The 25266-nt window shown below is 54.2% G+C and overlaps 1 protein-coding gene across 1 annotated transcript in view; it reads left to right on the forward strand.

Moving 5' to 3' along the window:
• LOC117200644 (uncharacterized protein C6orf223-like) overlaps positions 1-25266 on the forward strand; it is a 169598-nt gene that overhangs the window by 90549 nt on the left and 53783 nt on the right.

A 25266-nucleotide genomic window follows, 5' to 3' on the forward strand; every position in this document is an offset into this window, starting at 1 on the left:
ATCCAGGATGTGGATACTTCACTCCAGGGAGGTAGAACACAGCTCCTTCCCCCTTAAGTGTAAGCTCTGCGCAGCGACTTCCTTTCAAAGAGGACAGTATGGAAAGGATGGGGTGAGGGGAAGCAGTAACTTTAGGATAGAAAAAGCTGACGAACACCACCTCAGCCATGTGATCAAAGTCAATATCAGCGGTGATAAGTCATGTTGATGGTATGTACCGTTGATATGATGTGATGAAAATGACACTTTATCTGTGTTCTTCCTCCGTAAACTCGTAACTCAAGCCTAATCATGAGAAAAACATCAGACAAATCCCAACTGAGGGATGGACATTCTACAGAATACCTGACCAGTAGGTCTCAAAACTGTCAAGGTCATTAAAAACAAGGAAATGAGGGAACTGTCACAGCCAAGAGAAGCTAAGAAGCATGAAGACTAAATGTAATGTATCCTGGATAGTATCCTGGAAGTGGAAAAGGACATTAGTAAAAACTAAGGAAATCTGAATTTCCTTAGGAAATTAGGAAGCGTGGATTTTAGTTAATAATAATGTGTCAATGTTTCTTCATTAATTGTAACAAACATACCATAGTAATTAAGATATCTATTATAGAGGAACCTGGATATGGAGTGTATGGGAACTCTATTATCTTTGCAATTTTTCTGGAAATCTAAAACTATTCTAAAGTAAAGGATTTGTTTTTAAAATGTTACTTGAAATCAAGTTGAAAAAAATAATGTGATTTAAAATAAAAAATCTTCCAACAGGGCTTTCCTGGTGGCGCAGTGGTTGAGAGTCCGTCTGCCAATGCAGGGGACACGGGTTCGTGCCCCGGTCCGGAAACATCCCGCATGTCTCAGAGCGGCTGGACCCGTGAGCCATGGCCGTTGAGCCTGTGCGTCCGGAGCCTGTGCTCCGCAACGGGAGAGGCCACAACAGTGAGAGGCCCGCGTACTGCAAAAAAAAAAAAAAAAAAAAGTGATGGATTAAACTGGGTAAAAAAAAATTTGATTCTGATGTGATGAGTTTAATTGACTTTAAAAGGACTGTGAATAAAACTACAGAAAGCCACAGCTTTCTTTATCACAGCTGAAGAAAGGAAGGAAGTGGCTGGTGGCATTGAGACAGGTCAGGGGCAACCTGCTTTTTTGATCTTTTCTGTTGTGCCCCTGTTGATTCAAAGAAATAAAACGTAAAACAAAAGCAAAACCAAAACGCACTGAACAAGCAGCATGATCAGAATAACTGCCGTCTTCTGAGGTAAACTTTTTGAATGGTAACCTCATGCATGTGTGTAAGTTCCAGTGTTCTTTTATGAAAACCGGGTCCCCCCCCCAAAACGGTCAACCCTTCAGACCCCACCTAATCAAGGACATGTTGCTCCTTGTTCCCTGGGGTGTGCAGGAGAGCAGGCAAGGCGGTGCCGTAGTCAGAACACGGGTGTCAGAGCCCCGTGGCACTCACCAGCTGTGATTCTGGAGATAACCCAACCTCCCTCAGCCTCTGTTCCCTCATCACCATAATGGGGGCCTGAAATTGCCACTTTGTGGGTGGTGGAAAATTGGAGAGAACGTGTGTGAGCTAATAAGGCCAGCGTCGGGCATGTCAAAGGCCTTCCATGAACGGTGGTGACTATTAGCAGAGGAGCTTCGGGGCAAGCAGATTAATCCAGATGACCTGGATCAGACTGTGTAGACAACAGGAGGGAAGAGGTCTTGTTGACCGAGCTGCCCAGGAAGGCCCGTTCTGCAGGTGCTCAGCGTGTGGTGGGGTAGGAAGGGACAAGGGGTGGACTTCAGGCGCGAGAATCACAGGAGCAAACACAGGAGGCGGATGGAGAGGCAGCCCTCGAGCAGGGGAGGAGAGGGAGGCCTGGAGGGGCCAGGGAGAGGGCCCAGGGGCGGGCGGGGTCTCCATACGCTGGTAGGAAACCCCTGTAGTGTTTACCAGCCTAAGTGACCTCTCGGGTAACCCCGGTACCTTTTGAAAAAATAAATGGTAGGTGATGGCGCCTCTGGAGAAAGAGAATCGACCAAGGCTAGAACCTGCACCAGGGCAGAGAGGGGCGCCAGCGAGTCTTCAGCCGTGTTTCTCTTGGGGAGGTCTAAATGGTCACGGCCACCATTAGGGCCTTTGCCCTCCAGGGCGGCCTGCTCCCTGAGTCTACCTGAGGCCTTGAGCCTCAGGTGGTCCAGCCCACTCACCAAATGGGGAGGGACACAGAGACTGCGCCTGCACTCTCAGACTGCGAAGGAGGAGGGAAGGGACTGAGGACAGGAGCTGTGTCTCCACGTTTAGGCTGGAGGCTGCTGTGGGCAGGGGCTGGTTCTTTCCCATTTGCTGGGGGGCTCCTTGGGGGCTAGGTTGAGTCTTCTCCTCAGTTTCTCCCTCAGAATCCTGCATGGAGATCTACCCCAATGCATTCTTGAGATCTGGGGCCAAAGCTCCCGCTTACTTAAAAAAATGTCCTCCACAAAGGCCAAGGGCTAACATTAAATAAAGAGGGCATTCTGCTATTCTTCAACTTTCCATAGTTTCAAAACACTTCATTCTGGCCTTTGAGAAGAAACCTCCCCTGGCCCAGTGCTAGGTCTTGGGGTTGGGTGGCAGCAGGGAGTGCCAGGGATCTAGGTCTTGACAAAATAAATCCCTCTCCCAGCCACCTTGGCCGGCAGAGCTGAGGCGGCCCACGTGGTAGAGTTTTCCTGGGGCCGCCAGGCCGAGGCCGTCGTAAATAGTTTAACTGTGTTTACGTAGCAGTAACATGCGTGTTACTGTTCACAGCGACCGCATTCCAGAGGGCAATCGGGGGTGATTTACCTTGCAGCGCACAGCCGCCAGTCCCTATGGCGGGTGGGTGGCCTCTGGGGCCCAGCTCCGCTCTCCCAGGAGGACTGTTTTTAAAGAGCTGCTCCTACCTTGCCATGCCCTACCACGTGTGTGTTCCAGATCTGGGGATTCCTCAGCGGCCTTCCCAGGGCCGTTAGAGGAGTCCGAGGCAGCTGTCAGAGGCGAGGGCCTCTGAAGCCTTGGGCCATCCCCTCCCCTCCTCTCACCTCTCCAGCCAGGCATCCGGTGTTTGGAACTTGCCCATCTCGTTCATGGAGATGGATGGACACAGGTTGCAGCCCTGTTCTCAGTGCTGGCCCTGGTACCCGCAGCGGCAGCAGCCCCCAGCCAAGATACTGACAACAGCTAACCTTTGTGGAGCCTTATTAAGTACCATTTTTCAAGCCTTATAGCTCAAAGGAATTGCTGTCCTGAGCCCTTTTTACAGACAATAAAACCGAGGTAAGGAGAGTTTACATAACGTGCTCAAGGCTGCACAGTGGGTAAGGGGCAGAGTTAGACTCATCCAGGCAGCCTGCACTCCCAGCCACCACACTTTTCTACCTCTCTCGTGCCATGAGCACTGCCCGCAAGGGTCTGGCTCCTGGATGGGGCAGGGTGGTCGATGGGGAGATGGAGTGCAGGAAGCAGAGGATTGCTGGGTATCTGTGCGCACTCCCACTGACACGTGCCATGTGCATGCAGGTGCATGCATGTCTCCCACACAAACATGTACATATGCATGGGTCCCCACCCACACATGTGCCCCTCCTATATGGTTGTTTTTTTTTTTTTCGGTACACGGGCTTCTCACTGTTGTGACCTCTCCCGTTGCGGAGCACAGGCTCTGGACGCGCAGGCCCAGCGGCCATGGCTCACGGGTCCAGCCACTCCGCGGCATGTGGGATCTTCCTGGACCGGGGCACGAACCCGTGTCCCCTGCATCGGCAGGCGGACTCCCAACAAATCCGCCACCAGGGAAGCCCCTATATGTATTTTTATAATCACCTTCACACATACACAAGCGCATGCATGCTTATCTATATCTTCACCCTCTATAGATGAGTCCCCCACATGTGCGTTCTTACCCAGACCCACATAAATGCAGATGTGTACACCAACACTTGTGTGTGGAGTGTGTCCCACCACTCTGCTAACCAAGAGCATCCTTCCTTTCCCTCACCTCCAAGCTAAGTGTCAGCTGTAGCACAAATGAGGCAGAATTGAATCTTCTCTCAATATCTCCTGTGTTCACTCAACCAGTATTTCCTGAGTACCCACTGTGCGCAGGGCCTTATGGCAGGGACTGGGGTGGAAGACACAAACTGGGGCTCAGCCCAGCCTCTCAGGGGCACCATATTCAGGTCAGAGGAGGGCCACCAGCCAGTGGTGGCCTGTCATCCCTGTTGCCGAGAGCCAGCCTGGGGGATGCAGGCTCAAGGCGGGCTCCAAGTTCCTCTCTGGTGACAATGTACGTGCCTCTGGAGGCCAAGCTGCCTGTCTGATTCTGGGCACCCACAGGACCCTGGGCTTTCCTGCAGGCTTGAGGTCTGCACGTGTCCCCCCCGGGGACTCTGGATGCCTCTGGCAGGGCCTGGGACCTCTCCCCAACATGCTCACAGCGAAAGCAGCAGCACAGCCAAGCTGTGTGAGTCACCAGGCAGGCCACACCCGGAACGCCTGCCTGCCTGCCGTCCCAGCAGTGTGCTGGCTTGCCTTTGTCCACGCAGCTTCCAAAAAGTCCATGGCATGAGTCTTCCTGATGCCCGGCCCCTCTTCCAGCCCTGCCATGCCCTGCACTGTGGGTTACACGGGCTCCTCCCTGGCAATGAGGGGCCAGACCTTTTACTCTGTGTCTATTACCCAAGTGCCATGCCAGGGCGAGCCCCTCATTTGCGAGCTGAGAGCCAAGCAAACAACCTGCTGGCCAGGACTGGCTGGATGGGTGACCCAAAGGGCCCGTACTTATGAGGGTCCAAGACTGGCTTAAGGTCTGCTCTTGCCATCTTGAAATTCTTAGTAGTTTTGAACAAGGCCCCCCAGAATGATGTAGCCGGGCCTGCTACAGCCGGGCTGAGGCTTTCTGTGTATGAGTTACAACCCTTTCCTGCCCCCTCCTGCCTACCCCCCAGCCCACTGCCCACCTCCCCCAGCCTTCCTGCCACTCCTGCATGCCCCCAGCTGCCCTGCCACTGCCAGCTCTGCCTCCTGCCCCGGGCTGGCCCCGAGCGCTGAGATGTGGGCGGCTGTGGTTTCCCGGCACCCACAGCGCGGCCACAGTGTTTGAAGATGAACTTCAGCGGTGTCCTCAGACTGTGTTCCTTCTGTCGCCCAGCCTGCGGTCACCCTGGCCGGCTCCCGCCCCACGGTCACTTGCCTGCCTGCTGCCACCCAGGCCATGAAAAGCGGAGGAGGGGGGCCCCCGGCCAGTACTCAGCTTCTGGTTCACAAGCCACGTGCGGACGGCTCAGCCCCAGCCCCACCCTGCTGGACACGGGCTGGGTGCTCTCTCCACCTCAGTGACCTCAGCTGTGAAATGGGGATTAAGCAGTCCTCCCAGCAGCATTGATGGGAGGATTCCTGGTAACACATAGGAAGCGTCTGGTAGGAGCCTGGCACGGAGTGGGTGCCTCGAGAGCATTTTGTTTCAGCTGCTCGTTAGTTCAGCGTTTACCGAGTGCCAGGCCCGCAGAGAATGGGAGGCGAGGCCCTGCCGAGGGAGCGCAAAGGGTTGGGTGGCTGAAGGCGGAAAAGCAAGTAGCTTAACTAGGATGCAGACAGAACACTGGAGCGTGGACTCAAGTGGTGGGAAGACCGAGGCCCAGGGAGAGGAGGTGATTTGCCTACACTAGATCTCAGCGGTCTTGTTCCTCTGCCCACCAGGCACCCCTCACTGACAGGCTGTACCGTGTCCCTGGTTCCGCAGAAGTTACGCCAGGCTTGGTACTCAACAGCTGTGGCCGTGTGGATGGGTGTGTTCCAGCTTCTGTCTTCAGGGCATGAGCTGGGGTGTCCTGGGTGGGATGTGGACATCACCCATGCCTCTGCCCATCCCTTCAGACCACTGAGTATTTATTAAGCACCCCCGTGTACCCAGCACCTGCAAAGGCTCAGTGACCATCCTTGGGCACAGCAGAGCAGCCCTAGATATCTAGGTGGATAGAATCTAAACATTGAACATCTATGAAATAATCCATACCTCATCCATCAAACTAAAGACCAGTTGTACATGGAGTAACTCTTCTGTAGCGTTCATTTTAAATTAGGGGGGGAAAAAGGCTTACAATATAACCGAGAAGGTAGCATAGAACTTTGGCTTTTTGATCAGATGATTTAAACTCTTGTCCAAAAGCTTGTTATCAATGTAAAATTTCTTTTTTGGGGGAAACCTATCAAATACTTCTGAATGAGAAGTAAATTATCTCCTTCACTTTTGTGTACCCAATATAAATCCCTGCCCTTTGGCCTTTTGGAGCAGTGATGAGGCAGCTGACGTCCCTCCATTTCCATGTCCCATGGCCCTGGGCACTACTGGGTAAGTGACAGCCAGGCACAGACCCTCTGCCCATCACTCCTTCCAATTCCCAGACTCTCCTCTTGCCCAATTCTTCGGGTCGCTCATCTTCCATGGGCTCAGCCCACTCCCAGCAGGTTCAGTGAGGACAGAAAAGCCCTGGGAATAACTTACTGAAAGCAGAGGGTTGAAAAGGAAGGTCTTGGTGTCACTAAAGGCAGTCTGAGCAGGGCAGTGGTGTGGCCAGTGTCATCGTGAGAGGCTCACTCTGCTGGGATGTGGAGAAGGGGCTGCGGGGCGACGGTGGACACAGGAAGAGCTGATAAGAAGGAATTTCAATAGTCCAGACACTGGCCTATGGGAGCCCGAGCTCTGGGACGAGTAGGGAGGCCTCCACAGAGGCTTGGAGATAGAGCCCTAGCCCTTCTGCCGGCCGTACCCCCACGCCCTGGCAGCCTCCATCCTTCCCTCGCTGAGTCCTCGTCCAGACTGTGGTCCCCAGGGCTCGGAATTATTCAGCCTGGGAACAAGGCAGTGAGTCTCATGTCTGCCCCAGGCCACAGAATGGATTATATATATTTTTTATTCGTTGTCCCTTATCAATTCATAATTGCAATCGTGTAACATTTAATAAAGACACAGAGCGATCCCCATCGCTGCCCCACAATCATTCATAAGCTGACAAGATGGAGCGGCTCATAAAAAAGGGCCGTTAAAAAAAATTCCGCAGAAATGGAAAGCAGGAGGTGATGCAAGCCGCGGTTAACAAAGGCCGGGGAGGCGTGAGCGGGTGTGAGCGGAATAACCCAGCCCTGATAAGCCGTGAAGCAGAGCCGGCAGCTCCCGCCCCCCTCTGCCGCCTGAGTCAGAGAAGCCAGGATGTGTTCAAAATCTAGCAATGTAATTAGCAGGTTGCATCATGCCCCTCAATTATAAATTACAATAGGCACAAAGAGGGTGGATGGAAGAGCAGGGATTATGCGGGTAACTCAATCCTGGTGCCCAGGAGGGGGCTGGGAGCTGCCACCCAGCCACCCAGCCACTCGACCCTAGCAGTCTCTGCCTGCCGTGTCACAAGGTGATGAGAGGCTTGCTCAATGCCTGCTTTGTGTAGCCTGGGATAATGATTTACAAACTCGAGGAATCAGGAGGTGCGAAAAGAAGATGACCCTCTTAACCCGGCCATTGTCTACCCGCCCCCCACCCCCGCTGGAATGCCCAGCCCCCGCCCGCCCAGTGCACCTGTGCACACGGATGCTGTTTGGGGATGGTCCAGGTGAGGAGCCCTCATAGGGGCTGAGCCGATAAGATCTAAAGGGGCTGAGCAGGGCGTTTGGAGACACCATCAGGGATGACTGACACTCAGCAAACAGAGATGGACTGTGGTGATGCTGAGGTTTCTCTGCAGAGCAGTAGGGGAAGGGGGAGTGGACAGGAGCTCGGGGTTGATGACAGAGCCAGCTCTATCCTGAGTCCAACCCTTGCCTCTGCCACCAGCAGGTCGTGGGAGCCTGGGCAAGCCGCTTCTCCTCTCCAATCCTCATTTTCCCAACTTCAATCCATCAGCTAGCTGTACGACCAGGGCAAGCCATTTCCCATCTCCATGCCTCAGTTTCCCTACCAGGCCTGTCCAGAGCTGGCTGTGTGACCTGAAACAAGCTCACTTCAGTGTAAGTGGGAACCTCAGTGTCCCCATGTACCATGAGAGCAGTGACCCAGACAATCTTAAAAGTCCAGTTTGGACTTTCTCTGGGTCTAGAATAAACTCTTTTCCCCAAAGCTAACCAACTAGCCTGCACCTTGGAGAGCAGGGAAACGGGACGGGCAGCTCTGCAATCTGGCCATCTGCGTGAATCAGAGTCTGGTGAGACAGAGGGAAGTCAGCACAGGCACGCGGCAGGCTTGGGCAGAGCGAGGTGCCGGTGGCACCGTTCCCCACAGCCTGGTAGACACGCCCTTTACTTCCTCCTGGTGGCAAAGATTTCCCCTTTCTGTCTGGCCTTTGCAAACAGCCTTTACTCCACAATGTTTTCTTAGCAGCCCTATTCTTCCACACGGAAAATAGTCCCATGAACTTTATTATCTCTGCAGAGGAAGGACAGGATATAGATGTGCCCTTAAGTTCAATGAACTCTGCTCTCTGGAAAACCAGAGTGAGAGCCACTATCCAATGGGAAATTGTTTTGAACAAGCCCCAGCCCCAGCAGAGTTTCATTCTGAATCCGAGAGAGAGATCGTAGCTGCCCCCTGAACTGTGAACTCAGCCACTCTGGGGCCTCCATGTCTTCTCTCTGGGCCTCAGTTTCCTCGATTCTAAAATGATGGGAGAGGAGGGGGTACTCTCAACAAGTAGCTGGAGGTTGGGATGGAATCCCAGCGAGCACTGCCTTTACTCAGACCCAGCATCTCGCCCCTGGACTGTCATACAGGTCCCCGGTCTCAGCCCCCACGTCCCTTTGCCTCTGCAGCCGCAGGATGTAGCTGAAACTCGTGACTCTGATCGCACTCTGCCCCATCAAAGTCCCCCCTCCCCAAAGTCCCAGGCCAGGGCCCCACCAGAAGGTCCCCAAGTTACCCTGAATGGCAGGTCCCTTCCCAGCACACCCCCGGCTATTTCACACTTCCATGCCTTTGTACATGCTGTTCCCCCTGCCCAGATTACCCTTCCCTCCCCTTGTTCAACTGGCCAGTTCAGAGTCAGCCTTTGGGGCCTCACTCCTGTGTCGTCAGCTCCCAGAAGCCCTCATCCAAGTGTTCCTTCTGTGCTCCCCCACCCGAGCGAAAGCTCCATCTTAGCAAGTGCCGCGTCAGATTGCAAAGCAGCCTGGGTACTGCGTCTCCGCTCGACCGCGAACTCCAGGGCTGTACCTGCATACAGTCAGCGCCCAGAAGTGCCTTCCTTATTGAACTGCTGCCTTTTCCCACAACAGGAAAGAGGCAGATGTAGCCTGACGCCCTGGACTGGGGGTGAAGTATGGAAAACTAACTCATTCATTCATTCACTTACTCATCCGTGTAACCTGAATATGTGTAGTGAAGGGAGAGGGGGAGTGCCAGACCCAGCCACTTTGAACATTTCCCAGAAGACACTTCCAGAAGCCCCTGACCTCAGGGAGAAGAATGTCCCTGAAGCCACTCCCCCCAGTTCAGGCCAAGCCCCAGGTAGACAGTGGCAGTGGGGTAGCTGTCCCGTCTGCTTGGCCCAGCAGGCCCTGCGCCTTATCGGCTGCCATCTCCCTGCTGCCTCAGTTAACAGAAGCTGGGGGTGAGGAGGTGGTGACAGGGAGGGGGCCACCTGGAGGCCTCTTCCCACCTGTCAGGAGCTCCCCCGGCACATCCTCCTGTTGGTGAGGCAACCGTCCTTGTATCCACATCGCCCAGGCAGGTGAGTACTCTGCTCCCATGTCAGGATGACATTAGATCCCTAAGTCGTGACCTCACTCAGGCATCTGTCCTTGGTACCTGTCTGCTTCTGAGCAGAGAGCCAAAATGTCAGCAGAGACAGAGCGCCTGGATACCCTTCCCGGCAACAGCAAAACCCAGAACAGGTGTAGTGCTCGCATGTGATCAGACAGAAAACTTGGACTCGACATGTGGACACGCCCACCCGAGGTCCTACAGCTCCCGTGGGCCTACTTCAGCCTGTAAAGTACATCCTTTCCTTCTTTCCCCACCCTTGGGTGTTGAGTCGTGCCCCATATTTGGTCTTTACCACATCCAGTGTAGGTGGAGATGTGAGTGACATTAATGACTACATATATTAGACACCTACTATTTACCTGGCACGGTTTTAAGTACTTTATTTTCATTCATTCAATCAATAATATTTATTGAGTGCCGGGCTCTGTTCCAGATGCTGGGGGTATGGCAGGAAGCAAGGCAAACAAAGTTTCTGCCCTCAGAAACTTTCTAGTGGGAGAAACAGAATAAGTCAAGAAGTGAGTAAATAGAAAATAGTCCGGGTGGTGAAAAGTCAGTCAGGAGAATGGATGGTCAGTGAAGGCCTTTGATTTGGTGACATTTGAGCTCACCCCTGAAGATGTTGAGGGTGGGAGCACGGGACTATCTGGAGGACATAAATGCTAGGCAGAGGGAAGAGTAAGTGCAAAGGCCCTGGGGCTGGAACATGCTTGGTGTGTTCAAAGAACAACGGCTGTGGCTGGAGCAGAATAAGAGAAGAGCAGAGCACAGAAGACGAGATACTTGTGTGATATTCACTGATACACAGTGTGATATTAGCTGTGTGTTAACTCATTTAATATCACAGCAATGCCGAACACCAGGTGCTATCGTTATTCCCTTTAGCTGATGAGAAGACTGAGGTACAGAGAAGGAAAGGAATCTGCCTAGCGTCACACAGCGGGCACGTAGCTCTGTACTGATGATTTGTGAGCACCCTTCATGGCCCAGAGCACTGGTTCCCAGTCCCAGTAGGAACTGAAGTCACCCAGGGAGCTTGCAAAGAACCCGATTATCAGGTTCCTAATTTTAACAAGCTGCCTGGGTGATTATGACAGAATCTTCATGACCCCAGCTTTGGTGAGCCATTGGGAGATGGCTGCGGGCAGGTTGGGGTGGAGGATGGAGCACTGGGCGAGGAGCCTAACCCCAGCTCTTCTGTGATCTCTGAGTGGCTGCAGTCCCTCTGAACCTCAGTCTCTTCATCTGTGAGATGAGAGGGTTGAACTCCACCAATGCATTCCCCACGTGCTTGATAGCAGTGGAATTCTCCTTTCAGTCAGGTCTTAGGTGGAGCCCACAATATGACACAAGTCAAATGAGCTTTATTTTGGGGGGTGGGGCGGGCTTCGGGCCATTATACCCTTGGCAGCCTCCGAAGCACGACTTACCAATTCCCTGAGTTGCAGTCTGCGGAGAGCATAGGCACCTGGCCAGATGCTTTGGGTGCTAGATATCCATCCTGGGTCCTCTCTTCAAGCAGTGGCCCCTGGAATGACCCCAAGTCCCTGGTCTTATGAATACTCTGCTGCAGGAGCCCTCCAAGGAGGCTGCCCCAAGCCCAGGCTCTGAGCTCTGGGGAGGCCTGAGCGCTGATAATGGGATGGGGGTGGAAGGAGAGGGGACCTGGGGCTGGCACACGCTCAGCCCCCTTCAACTTGTCAGATTCCTCTACCTGCTTGCTGTCCTTGCTGGGGAGGGGGAGGTGGAATGTCTGAAATACTTGGGATGATCTTTGGACCAGTTGTTGAAGACCAGTATAGTGGGTAGCAGCTGGTCAGGGCAGGAATTTGCTTTCATAAGCGCAGGGCCTCTGACGTCTTGGATTGACCCTCCTTCCTTGCCTTGGGATGGTAAGAACATCTCCGCACGGTGGGCCCCTGGAATTGGCCAGGTCCTTCCTTGCCAAGATCCCGCCCTTTGGCTATTTCACAGATGAGGAAAATGAGGCTGGCGAGGTCAAGAGATCTGCCTGGAGTCACGTGGCTTCAAAAGTGGTGAGATCAAACCTCAAGTCCAGGGCTTCACCTGCTGGTACTGGGGTCCTCTTGGACAGCGGGGAAAGATGCCCTGCAGAAGACAGACAGACAGACAGACAGATCCCTGTCCTGACAGAGCCTGCACTCCGGAGGAGGGTAACCTAGGTTGAAGTCCTTCCCTACATTCCCTCAACATCCAGCACAGTCCCCTGCTTACAGCAGGTGCTAAATAATTGTCTGTGATAATCGTGCTTCAGAGCTGGGAGTGAAATGAATTTCCTATCGGAGCTGCCTTGGAATCTATCTGGAGTCCTGGCTTCCTCGCCCATAGAATGGGGACAGTACCGTTCTCTGCCCAGCCTGGCGGTGAATGGGAAGAGGGCGTGGTGAATGGAGAAATTGACACAGACACCTACGACGCGCCATGCTTGGCCACCAGTCGTTACGATGACACCCCATGATAGAAATGACTCTCCCCATTTTATGGAGAAGCAAACTGAAGCTGGAGAGGCAGACCTACATCGATCACCAAAGTTCCTGTTCTTTCCGCTACATCCTGCGACCTCCCTAACATTGTCCCTGCGCCCAGCATGGGGTTTGGTTTGGTTTTGTTTTTATTCTAAGTTCCCAAGTGAGACAGGGCAAGATTGAAATAAAGCCCTTAGGATCTCTCGCTTCCAGTTGCAAATACCCAGGGGGCCTGGGAGGAAAGGACTGTGCTTGTGCTCTGAGTACAGAGACCCCCTCTCTGGCCAGGATGTGGAGCTGACATGAATTCCTCAGCACTTCCTTGGGGTTAGCGGGGAAGTATGGGGATCAAGTGGTCCATGGGGTCCCCTTCCCCCAGGATAGATGCTGGTTGCTTTCGAAGGCCTCATCAGGGTCTAGGGCCTGGCCGTGGGCTCTAGAGTCTGGAAACTGTTCCCCTCTCCAACACAGCCCTGTGAGTGCTCCAGCCACCCACACGGGGCTGCAGCCTTGGACAGACAGAAGTCCGGGAGTCAAGGGGCTGGGCTTGACTGGGGCACAGCTGTCTCCTGTGGGGACACCTTCTCTGGCCCCCAGAGTGAGTCTGTGCTCAGGCCCAGCCAAGGAAATGACCCAAGGGGAGGCCCGAGCCTTGGGTCCCCTGATGTCTGCAGCTGCTCCTGGGACCACCCCATGAGATGGAGGCTACCAAGCCCCCGAGAGACCTGTGGGGCTGAGGAGAGGCGATATTTTCTCAGCAGGATTTATGTGTGTGTGCGTGTGTGTGCGTGTGTGTTTAACGAGGAGTGGGGCCTGCCTGACTTCTGAGCCTGGAATTTATACAGCCCCTCTTTGGCGGCGGCAGTTTATCTTAAGCGAAAGAATAATAAACTGAGTTGACAGGATGATGTATTCAAAGCATCTTCCCGTCACTGCACAGAGCCCTGCCCGCTGTTAGAATGTCTGGCATGGTGGGGACCGTGTTATCGAATGTTTAGCCCCCGCAGATTGTCAACAACGCATTGTTTGCAGGTTTGGGGCAAGGCAGAGATGGGCCGGGCTGGGGTGGGAATGGGGGGGGGCGGGTCTGGCTGCAAGGGCGGGCGAACGGAGGGCTGCCCAGATGGGGTCAAAGAGGCGTCTGCCTTTGATGGAAGCTGAGGTCCAACCCCTCCTCCCTGCCCTGATGCTCCCTTTCCTGCCTTGCAGAGTCCTCCCCACTGCCCTCCATATCGTCCCAGTCCAGCCTGAGGCATAGGGACAAACTCGGGTCCCCCTGTTCTCTACAGGATTGGGAAAACCTCCTCCACCCTCCACTTCCCGTTTTTAACTTAAACAAGGAAATCAGCATTAAACCTCAACTTCAAAAACTTATGCCAGACTTACTAAACCCTGGAAAGGATGAGAGAAAGCCAGTACCCTGGCCTTATTCATGAGAGAGCTCTCACCCCAGTTCCCTGACCCTCTTTCAGACAACCATGGGCCATCCTGTGGCCTCTGGAACCTTCCCTTCCTGTGTGGGAGGGAATCACAGTGTTGGCCACTCCTATGTTATAAATGACACTGTTGCCACATATTAAGGGCTTATTATGGGGGTGAAGTAAGATAAGGATTAGGCAAACACTTAAAAAACTTGGAAGAAGGGCTTCCCTGGTGACGCAGTGGTTAAGAATCCGCCAGCCAATGCAGGGGACATGGGTTCAAGCCCTGGTCCGGGAAGATCCCACACACCGCGGAGCACTTAAGCCTGTGCGCCACAACGACTGAGCCTGCTCTCTAGAGCCCACGAGCCACAACTACTGAAGCCTGCGCGTCTAGAGCCTGTGCTCTGCAACAAGAGAAGCCACCACAATGAAAGGCCCGCGCACCACAACGCAGAGTAGCCCCCGCTCGCCACAACTTGAGAAAAGCCTGCAACTAGAGAAAAGCCCACGCGCAGCAACAAAGACCCAACACAGCCAAAAAAAAAAAACTTGGAAGAAGATAAATTCAAATTATTTTTTCTCAAAGTGCCCTAAACTTCAGGCAGGAGAGCCTTGGCTCCTGCCTCAGCCAATGGGCTCTCTCCCTCAACCTCCATTATTGGAAAGTCCTTTCTTGTACACAACCTCAAGCTCTCTTGTTTCAGTTTTAACCTTTCCTTTGGGCTGTCCCACATATAGGTTCCAGTTCCAAATCTCTCTTAGGGCACCTCTTCTTTTCTGGCTTTAATGGTCCTCATTTTTTCTCTGCTCCCGGGCTGGGGGCTCCACCCAAACCAGCTCCAGGACTGCACTTCCTATAGGCATGAGTTTTTCACTCCTACTCCTAGAAAGCAGGGGGGCTCTCCTTGGTCACACAGACCATGGGTCCACGGGGGGTAGCAGTGGCAGGGACAGGGAGGGAAGGGAGACCCCACATACTGAGTACTTGACTGAGCAACTGGGTCCATTCCAGGGGTCAAGTTGAAACCTCATTTAGTCTCTTAACAGCTGGTACTAGCCCCATTTTGCAGATGAGAAAACTGAGGCTGGGGAAGACTCAGTCTCTTGCCCTCTGGCCGATGGCAGAAGGAAGACTCAAGCCCTGAAAGTCTGGCTGGCTCCAGAGCTGCACTTGACCTGGCAACCTCAAAGGAAGGCAGGAAAAAGCCACCCAGAGGCTGGAGGGCTCTAAGTCAAACAGCTGGGCAGGTGGGGTCAAGGTCACAGGAAGAGCCAGGGGGCCTGGGAGCGGGGGATCAAGGCTGTGGGAGAGTGGCTGGAGTGAGGAGTGGTGTAGGAACAAAGGCCTGGAGGCTGGAGTGGGCCCCCGGGGAGAAGTTGAGAGAGGAGCTCAGATCTGAGCACAGGACACATATGCTGGGCCACCTGGGCTGGGAACAGTGACACTGAACATCAGACAACAGCCTCCTCAGACCCCCGATAGGACTCAGCCATTTATTCACTCATCTATTTACTTGTTCATCCTTTCACTTTATCCATTGTTTGCCCAGGACCCCTCGCAGTCTAATAGGAAAGACAGACCGGTCAGCAGGTCAGGGACCCAGAGGTCCCCATTCACCCAACCATCTGTCCCCCATGTAGTGAGTGCCTGCTCTGTGCCGAGTCCTGAGTTCTCCAGACAGAGGAAGCTGCCCGCACCCTCTAGGCACTCATGGTCCAGTAAGGGGTTGTGAGAAACAGACACGCATGTTTATGCGTTCACTGAATCAACCAAGATTTGAGCGCCCTCCGTGGCAGGTGCCAGGACCAGCAAGAAGACCGGGACACACTCCTACCCATGGCAAACTCAGGCCAGTTGAGGACATGAGAAAAGAGCCCAAACATTTCAGCTCTAGTACGCTGACAGCTGCAAAAAATACCGAGCAAGAAGCAGCAGGGGAGTACGACAGTCCCCAGAGGGAAGTGACTGTACATTTGAATTTTGCGTTTGTGTATTCATTTATTCCATCATTCATCTGTTGGTGAGCATCTTTTGTGTGCTGGGCATTGCTGGAAACAACACGAGGGCCCCCTGCAGGAAGCCATCTCTCTGATAAGTAGACCACTCTTTTGGGCCCCGTTTGGGGGACAAGGCAAGCTTGGGGTGGAGACTGTGGTCGTGGCGGGGTGGGCAGCCACAGACCCTTCCCAGCCACTGGGAGGGGGACAGTGGTTAGGAGCTGGAGGGCACTTAGCAGTGCAGGCAGGAGGAAGCTGGGCCCCATGGGAGCTGCATCTGGGCCATCCTGGGCTCTGGCCACAGCCTGAGTAACCAAGGGCCAGACCACACGATGCAAGCAGAGGGCGGGGGGTGGAGTGGGGGAGTTTGGGTTCTGGTAGAGCCAGAGACCCAAGCTCTGTGCAAGGACATACTTGGGGATGCTTGGGTCTCATTCATTAGAACAGAGAGTCTCACTGTCAGGACTTTCCGGAGTCCTGATTTGCACATGTCCTCCCCATCCTGGGGTAGATTTGCCTGCCTATTTGCATAGGTTTACGTAAAGTATGCTTCTATCCATATTCATTTCAGGCATTTTGATTTCTGTCATTGCTCCCCTCCCCCAGCTGGCTGTCCCCATGCCTTGTGCTCCCCCTTCTGGAAGGGAAGACAGGGCCGGGACCATGCCAGCTGCAGACAATCTCAGTGTTTCTCTTCAGCCTCGCCTGGTGAAGGCTGACGTGATTTTCCTGAGAGTGAATCCGCCTGCCTGACCATACTGTGCTCTGGCTGAAGTAACTGTGAGCTGGGCGGTCCCTGAGGACCCGTAAGCTGAGCTGTGTCCTCCACTCTCTTGCCGGGCCTTGGGGAGCGCCAGGCCAGAATGAGAACCGCCCTCAGACTCTCGGTTAGAGCACTAATGGAGTGACAAGTGAGTGTCGCCTTGAAGTCTGGGGGCCATCCCATGTGGCTTGCCTCCTCTGACCAGAGGGTCAGGGGCCCGCACAGGGCTGGGCTTGGGACCCCTTCCAGGACCTGGCTGCAGCCGCTGGGCCTGCAGAGCACACGCCCACGGCATCCATGCATGCACATGCGTATACACACGCACAGATCAGAGGGGAAAATTGACTTCACAGTCTTTGCAGAGCCTGGAGCGGGGAGAGAGCTGGCAACTCTCGAGCGCTGAGTGACCCTAGACAGGGCCCTTCACCTCCTTGAGCCTCAGCTTCCCTTTCTGTACCACAAGAGTCTTCCCAGTGTTGGCTTTTGCGAATGCATGCTGGCAACCCCAGCTCATTATCCGGGCCGCAGAGGGGATCCTCCTGTCAAGAAAAGGCCACAGCCAACTATGCCACACTCTTCCTCCTCTGGACGCCTCCCTCAGGCTTCAAGGTCATGGGAGCTTCAGTGAGTGCCCAATAGACATGCCTGCTGCCAGTCAGCTCGCACTCAATATGATGTGACAGGTGGGGGGTGTGTGTGGATAGGAGCCAAGAAGCTGCTGGGAATCCAGACGCCTCCCCTCAATTCCATCCCCACCATCTCCGTCATAATGAGGTCCCACTAGAGGGGCTCTGGTGTCAGGGAAATGGGAATATTTCCACCTGGGCAGAGACAGACGGGAGGAGCTGGGGGGCTGCCTCAGAAGGCCTCTTGCCCAACAGCCCTGACCTCATGCCCACTCCCCCACCTCCCCACCACACACGTCCTGGGCCGTGCAGGGCTCGGCTTGCCACCGACAGGCTCTCCACTAAATGAGGCGACCTGATTGCTTCTTATCTCAGGGCCTTATCTCCTGTGGTCACTCGCCTGCCAGGCTCCAGAGAGCCACTAGGCTTCTTGAGCCCTGACTCTCCCCTGTCCCGAGGAGACACTGGATTCCAGTGACCCTCCGTGATGGCCGGTCAGGCTGGGGACAGAAAAGGGATAGAGGAAACTAAGGGTACAGTTCTTCCCCACTGCCCATCGTCCCGACAGCTTCAGACACATTCTCACCCACACCCTCTGTGGGGGGCCCATCCCTCCGAACATCCCGCCGTCCTGCACCAAAAGTGAAAAATGGGCTGTTATCCAGAGCGCGGTTATCTAACTACTCAGATTGGGGCTTTCATAGAGCAGGGGCTGTGTCTCCCCTCAGACCGGGGCTCCCTGAGGGCGGGGCCCCGTCTCCCCTTCAGTGACACTCTTGCCACCAACCGTCCAGACCTGGGCCCAGCTCAGCCTCACCTGCTCTCTGTGTAAGTGGTCAGTTCTTGGGGTCTACACTGGGCCCTTTGTTGCCCAAGGATCATTTCCTAGAGCTGGGCCTGATGGCTGGACACAAGGGGCCAGAGCAGGTGCCATAGGGCACCTCTGAGGGAAACGGGGCATCACCTGTGTGGATCTATACGCGGTTGCAACCGGAAGCAGGGGGAGGTACAGGATGACCCTTTTATTGACTCTTTGGGTCAATAAACCCTTTTATAAGTGCTCAGTGTTTAGCACAGGATGATACTGTGAGGGGCAGGGGGAGTTTTTGTTTTGTTTTGAACTTGGGGTGGGGGTTGTTGATAAAGACAGAATGAAAAAAGGAAGGAAAGAAGGAGGACGAAAGGGAGGGAGAGTAGGGAGGAAAGGAGAGCGAGAGAGAGGGAGAGCGAACTCACAGCCTTTCCTCTCTTAAGTCTCCTGTCAGGGAGTTGATTTGTTTAAAATCCTCTTATCTCCAACACTTGCTTCTCCGCTGGTTGAGGAGTCTCTGGAGCGAGGCTGGTTTTTCTCTCAGTGACAACAGGATTCCAGGCTCCACAAATGGCCCATGGGTGTCTGGCCGGAAGCGGAAGATGGGTGTGAGCTGAAGGCCCCGGATGCTTTTCCGTGTGCTCTTCCCACGCAGCCTCACCTCAGAAGCAGCTTCATCCAGCCCCAGACCCCTGAGACCCAGGACAGGGGACAGGCCGGCCAGCCTCTGTGGGAGGCTGTGGCCAGCTTGGTCTCCCTCCAGCCCCTCTCCTTCCTGTCCACTCAGGCCTGGCGGGGCTCCTCTCCTCGACAGTCTCCCCTGACGCCAGCTCAGCAGAGGCCTCCCAGCCTTCGAGGCTCTCCTCCCCAACTCTGTGGGGCCCTTTCCCCAGGTGCTGCCTCTTCCAGGAAGAAGCTCTTGATGCCCTACCCTCCCTCATCCACTCGTTCACATATTCATCCTTTCAACACGTAGTTTTGAGTCCCTGAGATGTGCCAGGCATTGGAGATAAAGGTCCTGGGGAGCTCAGAGTCCAATGGAGGAAACCAAATGTCAACAGTCAATTAAGGCCCTTTAGAGTGGGTTACAATTCACTCCAGTCTGTAACAATCATGTCCAACATCAACCGAGGGCTTACTATGTGCGAGGCACTATTCTAAGTGTTTTACATGAGAAACTCATTTAATTCTGGAAACAAGTCTACCAGGGAGAGCTATTAGGCTTGATGTTTCACAAAGGTCCTGAGTGCCCGAGGTCTCAGCACGTGAGGCTCAGGCCTGACTGCAAACCCAGGCAGTCAGGGACAGAGGCTGAGCTCTCAAACCCGTTCCTGAAGGTTTCCACACACCCGCAGGCCCACTCCCTCCCCTTTGCCCTGCGCGAGGGTGCTGTGCCAGTCCCGCTGTGTGCCCTGCTCTCTGCCAGGGCTGAGTCGGCCATCTCTGAGTGAAGTGACCTGCATTTGGCCTGGCCTGCCCCAGCCGTCCTGAGTCCGCAGCCTGTGGCCCACCTCTCTGTGGAGAGTGGGCATCTCCCAAGTCAGGCTGGCAGCCCCTGGCAGCCACAGTCTGAAATCTCCTCCCATTCTGGGCCCAGGGCAGGACTCCCTGAGCTGGCCGAGGAGGGCAGCCCTCAGACCGGGAGGAGGGTGGGTGCTGATGGCTGGCAGAGTGCTAGCGTCAAAGATCGTCAGAGCAGAGGCTCTGCCTGTGGTGGCTGTGATGAAAGTCCCAGTCTCCTCTGAGGAGAATTGTCTCTTAGAAGTAAATATCCTGCTGGCCAGCCTCAAGCCTCCGTTGTCCCAAGGCCCAGAGAGGCTGGCGAGCGGCAGCCCTCATCTCCGGGATCGATGGGAGATTTGGCCTCTGACGGGATAGCCTCGGGAAGCTCAGGTTATGCCCCTCCCTGGGGGTCCTAAGCAGGCTCGGCAGTGCTGGGGATGTCCCAGGCCTAAGGCATAGGAAGGGAAAGAAAGGGAGAAAAAAACGGAACAAATAGAAGTAAAGGAATTGGGAACAAACAGCGTGCATTGGCGTACTCCATGTGTACTGAGCACCTACCGTGTGCCTGCCACCATCCTGCCTGGGTCTCCACGCAGGGATGGAAGCCCCAGTCTCCAAGGAGCTCTCGAAGCCGGTTGTAGCTGGTGGTAGCCCATAGGCCCCCAAATCCAAGTAGGGAAAGTGGGCTGAGGGTGGGATGACCCATCCCCAAGTCAGCCCGGCTAACCCCCACAGAGGCAGGGCCAGATGACCAGGTCTGTGTCCAAGACCTTAGGCCCCAGTGCCCTTGCCTCCTGGCCCAGGGCAGCGGGACGCCAGCCACCACCCCAGAGAGGAGGGAGTCAGCTCCTGTCTCTGAAGTTAACCACGGAGGAGGCATCACTCAAGAGTCGGTTCAGGGGGCTTCCCTGGTGGCGCAGTGGTTGAGAATCTGCCTGCCAATGTAGGGGACACGGGTTCGAGCCCTGGTCTGGGAAGATCCCACATGCCGCAGAGCAACTAAGCCCGTGCGCCACAACTACTGAGCCTGTGCGTCTGGAGCCTGTGCTCAGCAACAAGAGAGGCCGCGATAGTGAGAGGCCCGCGCACCGCGATGAAGAGCGGCCCCAGCTTGCCGCAACCAGAAAAAGCCCTCGCACAGAAACGAAGACCCAACACAGCCATAAATAAATAAATTAAAAAAAAAAAAAAAAGAGTCGGTTCAGGTCTGACCCTGCCTGCCGGCCCCACACACAGCAAGACGAGTGCAGGCAAGATGAGTGATCTCTGGCACCAGCCTTGTTCTCCTTTGTGTGGGGACAGAGGATAGAGAAGGCTCCTCATACCTCACGAGCCTCACGCATTGGCCTAGAAGCCCCTCTAAGTCAGGAAGGAAAGGGAGAACCTTTCAGAGCTGAAGCCAGAGCCCATGCCCTTCCCTGTCCTGGGGCCAAGTAGCCTGAGGAGGAAGATGGGACCAGACAGGGTGAGGCGTCCTCAGACCAGGCCCTCCTATCTCCCTGGCTGCCAAAGTCTGAGCCCTGAGCACGTGTGCATGTGGGTATTTGCATGCTGAATATGTGTCAGCCAATCCACACATGTGTGTGTGTGTGTGCTTGTGCACGCCTGTGCAGACTTATGAATGCAGAGGTCCTGGGAACTCAAGGACTTGGCCTCCCCTTGCTTCCAAAACCACAAGGCCGCTGGCCGGCCTCAAGCCTCGGTTTCCTCAAGGCCCAGAGAGGCTGATGAGAAACAGACCCGACTGAGCTGCCCATGGGCATGGGCGGCTCAGTAACCCACTGGCCTGAGGGCTTGTCTTCTCCTGGGATCTGGGTGACCTCAGACCACTGAGGGCCCCCTTTGGGCCTTCCCCATCATGGATGCAGAGAAGCAGTTCGTGAGGCCAGGGCTGCCAGGCTGACCCGAGATGAAGCTGGTGAGCCCCTCTGCCAGGGAAGCCACCCGCCTGCCTGCCCTCCACTGTTGCCATGGCCTCTGGAGGGATGCCAGAGGTACCAAATGTTCCTCAATGAATGAGGGGAGGAAGTGGCTGAGGGGAAATCTCCCCTTCCCAAAGGAGTGGTGCCCCCCTGCCCCAGGCGGCGTAGAGGGTGCCCTGGAAGAGGGGAAGGAGGGTCTCTTAGGTCTGAGTTTCTTGGAGTCACAGCACAGATCTCCCGCATCACAGTCAGTCATGATGTGGTGGTTAGGAGCTTCCTGAGAATACAGCTTCCTAGGACTGTCCCTGTCCCCAAGAAGTCCAGACTGAGCAGGCCTGGGGTGGGTTAGGAAACCTGCATTTGTTACAGGTGCCCCAGGTGACCCAGGATGGCACAAACAGAGCAAAGTGTAATATTTAAGAGACCAGGTTTTGGACACCTGAGTTTGAATCTCCAATCAATTTCTCCCTATCTTTAAAGTTGGGTTAATAATATGACTTCATAGAGATAACGGCGAGTCACAGATGCTCAGCACATGGTAGAAACGATAACAGCAATACTAACAGTGACAGTGGTCGACCGCAACCCAGCACTGCCTGTGTGCCGAGTCCTCTCTGTCATTACAGGACTCATATCCAGGAGGATGGGGTACTGAGTGCAGGACCCACCCCTGCTGTCCCTTACCTCATACATGGCAGACAGGAAGACCCCCTCCTGTGGGTACCCTGTGGGCTCTAGGCATAGCGCCACAGCTGCCCCTGTTCACCTAGCCAGCACTCCCAGAAGGCCCTGCTCTCTTGGGAGATGCAGCCCAGAGCCCCCAGGAGCCAGACCTGCTTTCCTCCAGGCTAATTGGCTAATCATCTGCTGCCTTGATAGCGGGAGGTCTAGACATGACTGCTCCCAGGACCGGGCGCTCATTCTGCCCACCTCCCTGGTCCCTCAGAGCAAAAGGAGGGATTAACATGCAGGCTGGATTTGCTCACCTAATTCCTTATCGAGCCCCTGTCCTCTGACAAGAGAGGGCAGACAGTTTCTTTCTCAGGCGAAGGACCCTGGGAGGCCTCTGGACAGGAGGAGGGAGGGAGGGAGATGCGGTGAGAACAGGAAGGGAGGACAGCTGTCCCTCCATCCTTGCCTGCCCAGCCTCACCCACCCCTCCCTGCCAGGGAGTACAGCCACTGACCGGAGTCACCTCAGCTGGCCCTGAGGCCCCCGGGAGAGGTCCCCCAAACAACCTTGGATAGGAAACCCCAGTGAGGGCTGGTGGCTGACCCAACCATTAAATGAGATGGAGCCTGCTTTGAACCCAGGTCTCCAGCACTTAGCTCCAGGGCACCTCATCTCCTGCCAGTGGGGCAAAGGCAGAGAAAACATTCCATGAGACCTCAGGCTGGAGTCTCACTGGCAGAGGAGTTAGGGAGTACAGGCTGCAGCATGTGGGCCCCACCAGGGAAAGAAGGTAGGAGGGGGACAAGGTAGGAAGGAGCTGGTCACTCAGGGAGTCCACTGCAATGGGGAGGGATGGTTTGGGCCACCGGGGACGTCAGAGACTCCAGCAAGGAGGGCTCTGGGGAAAGATGAGAGACGTGAGGCCTCAGCCCAGAGAAGAGAAGGTGTGGGTGAGGAGTACTGCTACCGTGCCTAGTCTCTGCACGAGTTACTCCATTCACTCAATCTCATTATGGTAACAACCTCCATATTATAATTCCCGTACACAGATGAGAAAACTAAAGTCTACAAAGTCTCTAGAACTTACTACCTAAGTTCACACAGCTGGTAATGAGCAGAGTAGTGAACAGCCTGCCCTGGCTCCCAGCTCTGGAGGGGGTCCCAGGTCACTTCCCCCAGGGCAGAAGAGAGGCAGAAGTCAATCTCTCTCTCCATCCTTCAACCCCTACCCTCAACCTGCTAAATGCAGGTGTCAGCTAAGGATCCAAGTCTCAGCTACCAGCCTCCCACCAGCCCTCACCTCCCGTGCTGCCTGTCCCCATGCTAGGAGCCGCTCAATCTCCCCCTCCTCCAGGAAGCTCCCTGACCATCCCACCCCTATTGCCCCTGCCAGACCTCCAGAGCCGGCCCTGTATTTGCCAAGATGCAGGGCATTGTTTCCTGGTCTCCTGGGGCGGCTGCACAATGCAGGGCTTTGCATGGGCTCCAAACTCACACAGATCTGGCTTTGAAACCCAGCTCTCAGCTGTGCATCGTTGGACAACCTGTGCCTCAGTTTTCTCATCTATAAAACAGGACTAATAATGGCACCGACTCAAAGTAGGTAAAGATTTAGAGATACCACAGGTGAAGGAGTCACCCCGAAAGGGATAAAACAAGGCTGGAAAAGTGTGTGTGCTCTCTATGACGTCCCAGAGCATACTAATGGCAGTTAGAACCAGAACTTTAGAGCTAGGAGGATGAGGCCCACATTAGAGGGTGCCCCAGGTCTCTGGACTCCTGGATCAGCGTTCCTATGCCTTGACCATGAAGTCACAGGGTCTCCATGGTTGTGAGCGCTCAGAACCAGGCCCTGGAAGCACGCCCTTCCGGCTCCCATGCTCCCGCAGGGGCTGTCTCCACCTGTCCCTGGTGGTCTGTCTCGGGCGTGGGCCTGTTTGCAACCGGCGCCTATCGCCTGCTGGCCTGAGTGCACCTGTAGTGCCTCGTCCCAGCCTGGTGAGTCAGCCCTTGGCAGGCCTTGCGGCAGCCACTCCACATAATCTTAAGCCTGAAAGAGGACCTTTCTTTTTGCTTTTCTCCTCCTTCCTCCCTCCGCTCTCCGTGAAGTGGTCATCTCCGCAGGGCAGCTGGGAACAGCATTCTCTGCCAGGATTTCTTGAGTCTCCTTAGTCAGGAGACAGGGTGGGGCCTCGGAAACAAAGACAAGGCAGCCTAGCGCTGGCCAAAGCCCCTGAGCTGCTTTAGGACGCTGCTTGTGCCCCCTGACTCCCTGCTTCCAGTGGGGGCATCTAAGTCAGGGCAAGTGCGGTGTCACTTCAGTTATCCAGAACCCACGTATCTGACAACCTCAACCATCCAGACTGAGAGCCGAGATAAAAAGGCTTCTGAGGAGATGCTCTCAACAGCTGTCTGACAGTTAAACTTTACTGATCTATTTTTCCCCAACCTGAATCAGAGCCTATCTGCTCTTACCTTACACACTATTCTTGTATGCCTGGTTATCTAATTTACGTATGTATTAAAGGTTTTTTTTAATCTATGCAAATAGGTCATTTATTAAACCTCTGTCCTATAAATGCTCTTAACTTTTAGATGTTACATTACCAAGTCTTTGAACAGGAAAACAAAAATTTCCAAGGGGTAAATAAATAGGAAAAACTCTCTGTGAAACATTGTGGATATTAATCATAGTATTTCATACCAGTTTATTCCCACCCCCACCACAGATGGGTTTGAGCCTTTTTAGCGAAGACTGTATTATTTTATCTTCATAAATGCTTTCTTTTATTTATTATTATTTTTTTAATCAATGCTTTTTTTTAAATGAAGAGAATCTTTACCTATCCACTTGGAGAGTGTTGTAAATGCAGTTCATGAACAAAAATCTCTGCAAATAAACACTTAGGACGAGGTGACTTAAGCTGGCTTGACTGCACTATTTGAGCTTCAGGATTCATATTTCATGACTGAAAACGGTGAGCAAAAGTTTTAAACTAGGATTGGATTACCTCATCTAGTAAGTGGAAATGACAATGCAATCCATGTTCTAGAGTGGGTTGGGAGAATTAAATGGCATAACATGTAGAACACTTAACACAGTGCTTGGCAATTAGCTCTAAATAAACGTTAGCTATCAGTTTTGGTATTAGTATTACAGTGAGCAGTAGAATTAGTACTTGTTGTTATTCCCATTCTACAGGTGGCCAGACTGTGGTTCAGAGATGTTATGTATAACCACCCACGGTTTGCTTGAAAGAAGAGGGGCTCTTGACTACATAGCAGGGAGGCATCAGG

The sequence above is a fragment of the Orcinus orca genome, chromosome 10 (assembly GCF_937001465.1).
Source record: "Orcinus orca chromosome 10, mOrcOrc1.1, whole genome shotgun sequence".
Classification (NCBI taxonomy): domain Eukaryota; kingdom Metazoa; phylum Chordata; class Mammalia; order Artiodactyla; family Delphinidae; genus Orcinus; species Orcinus orca.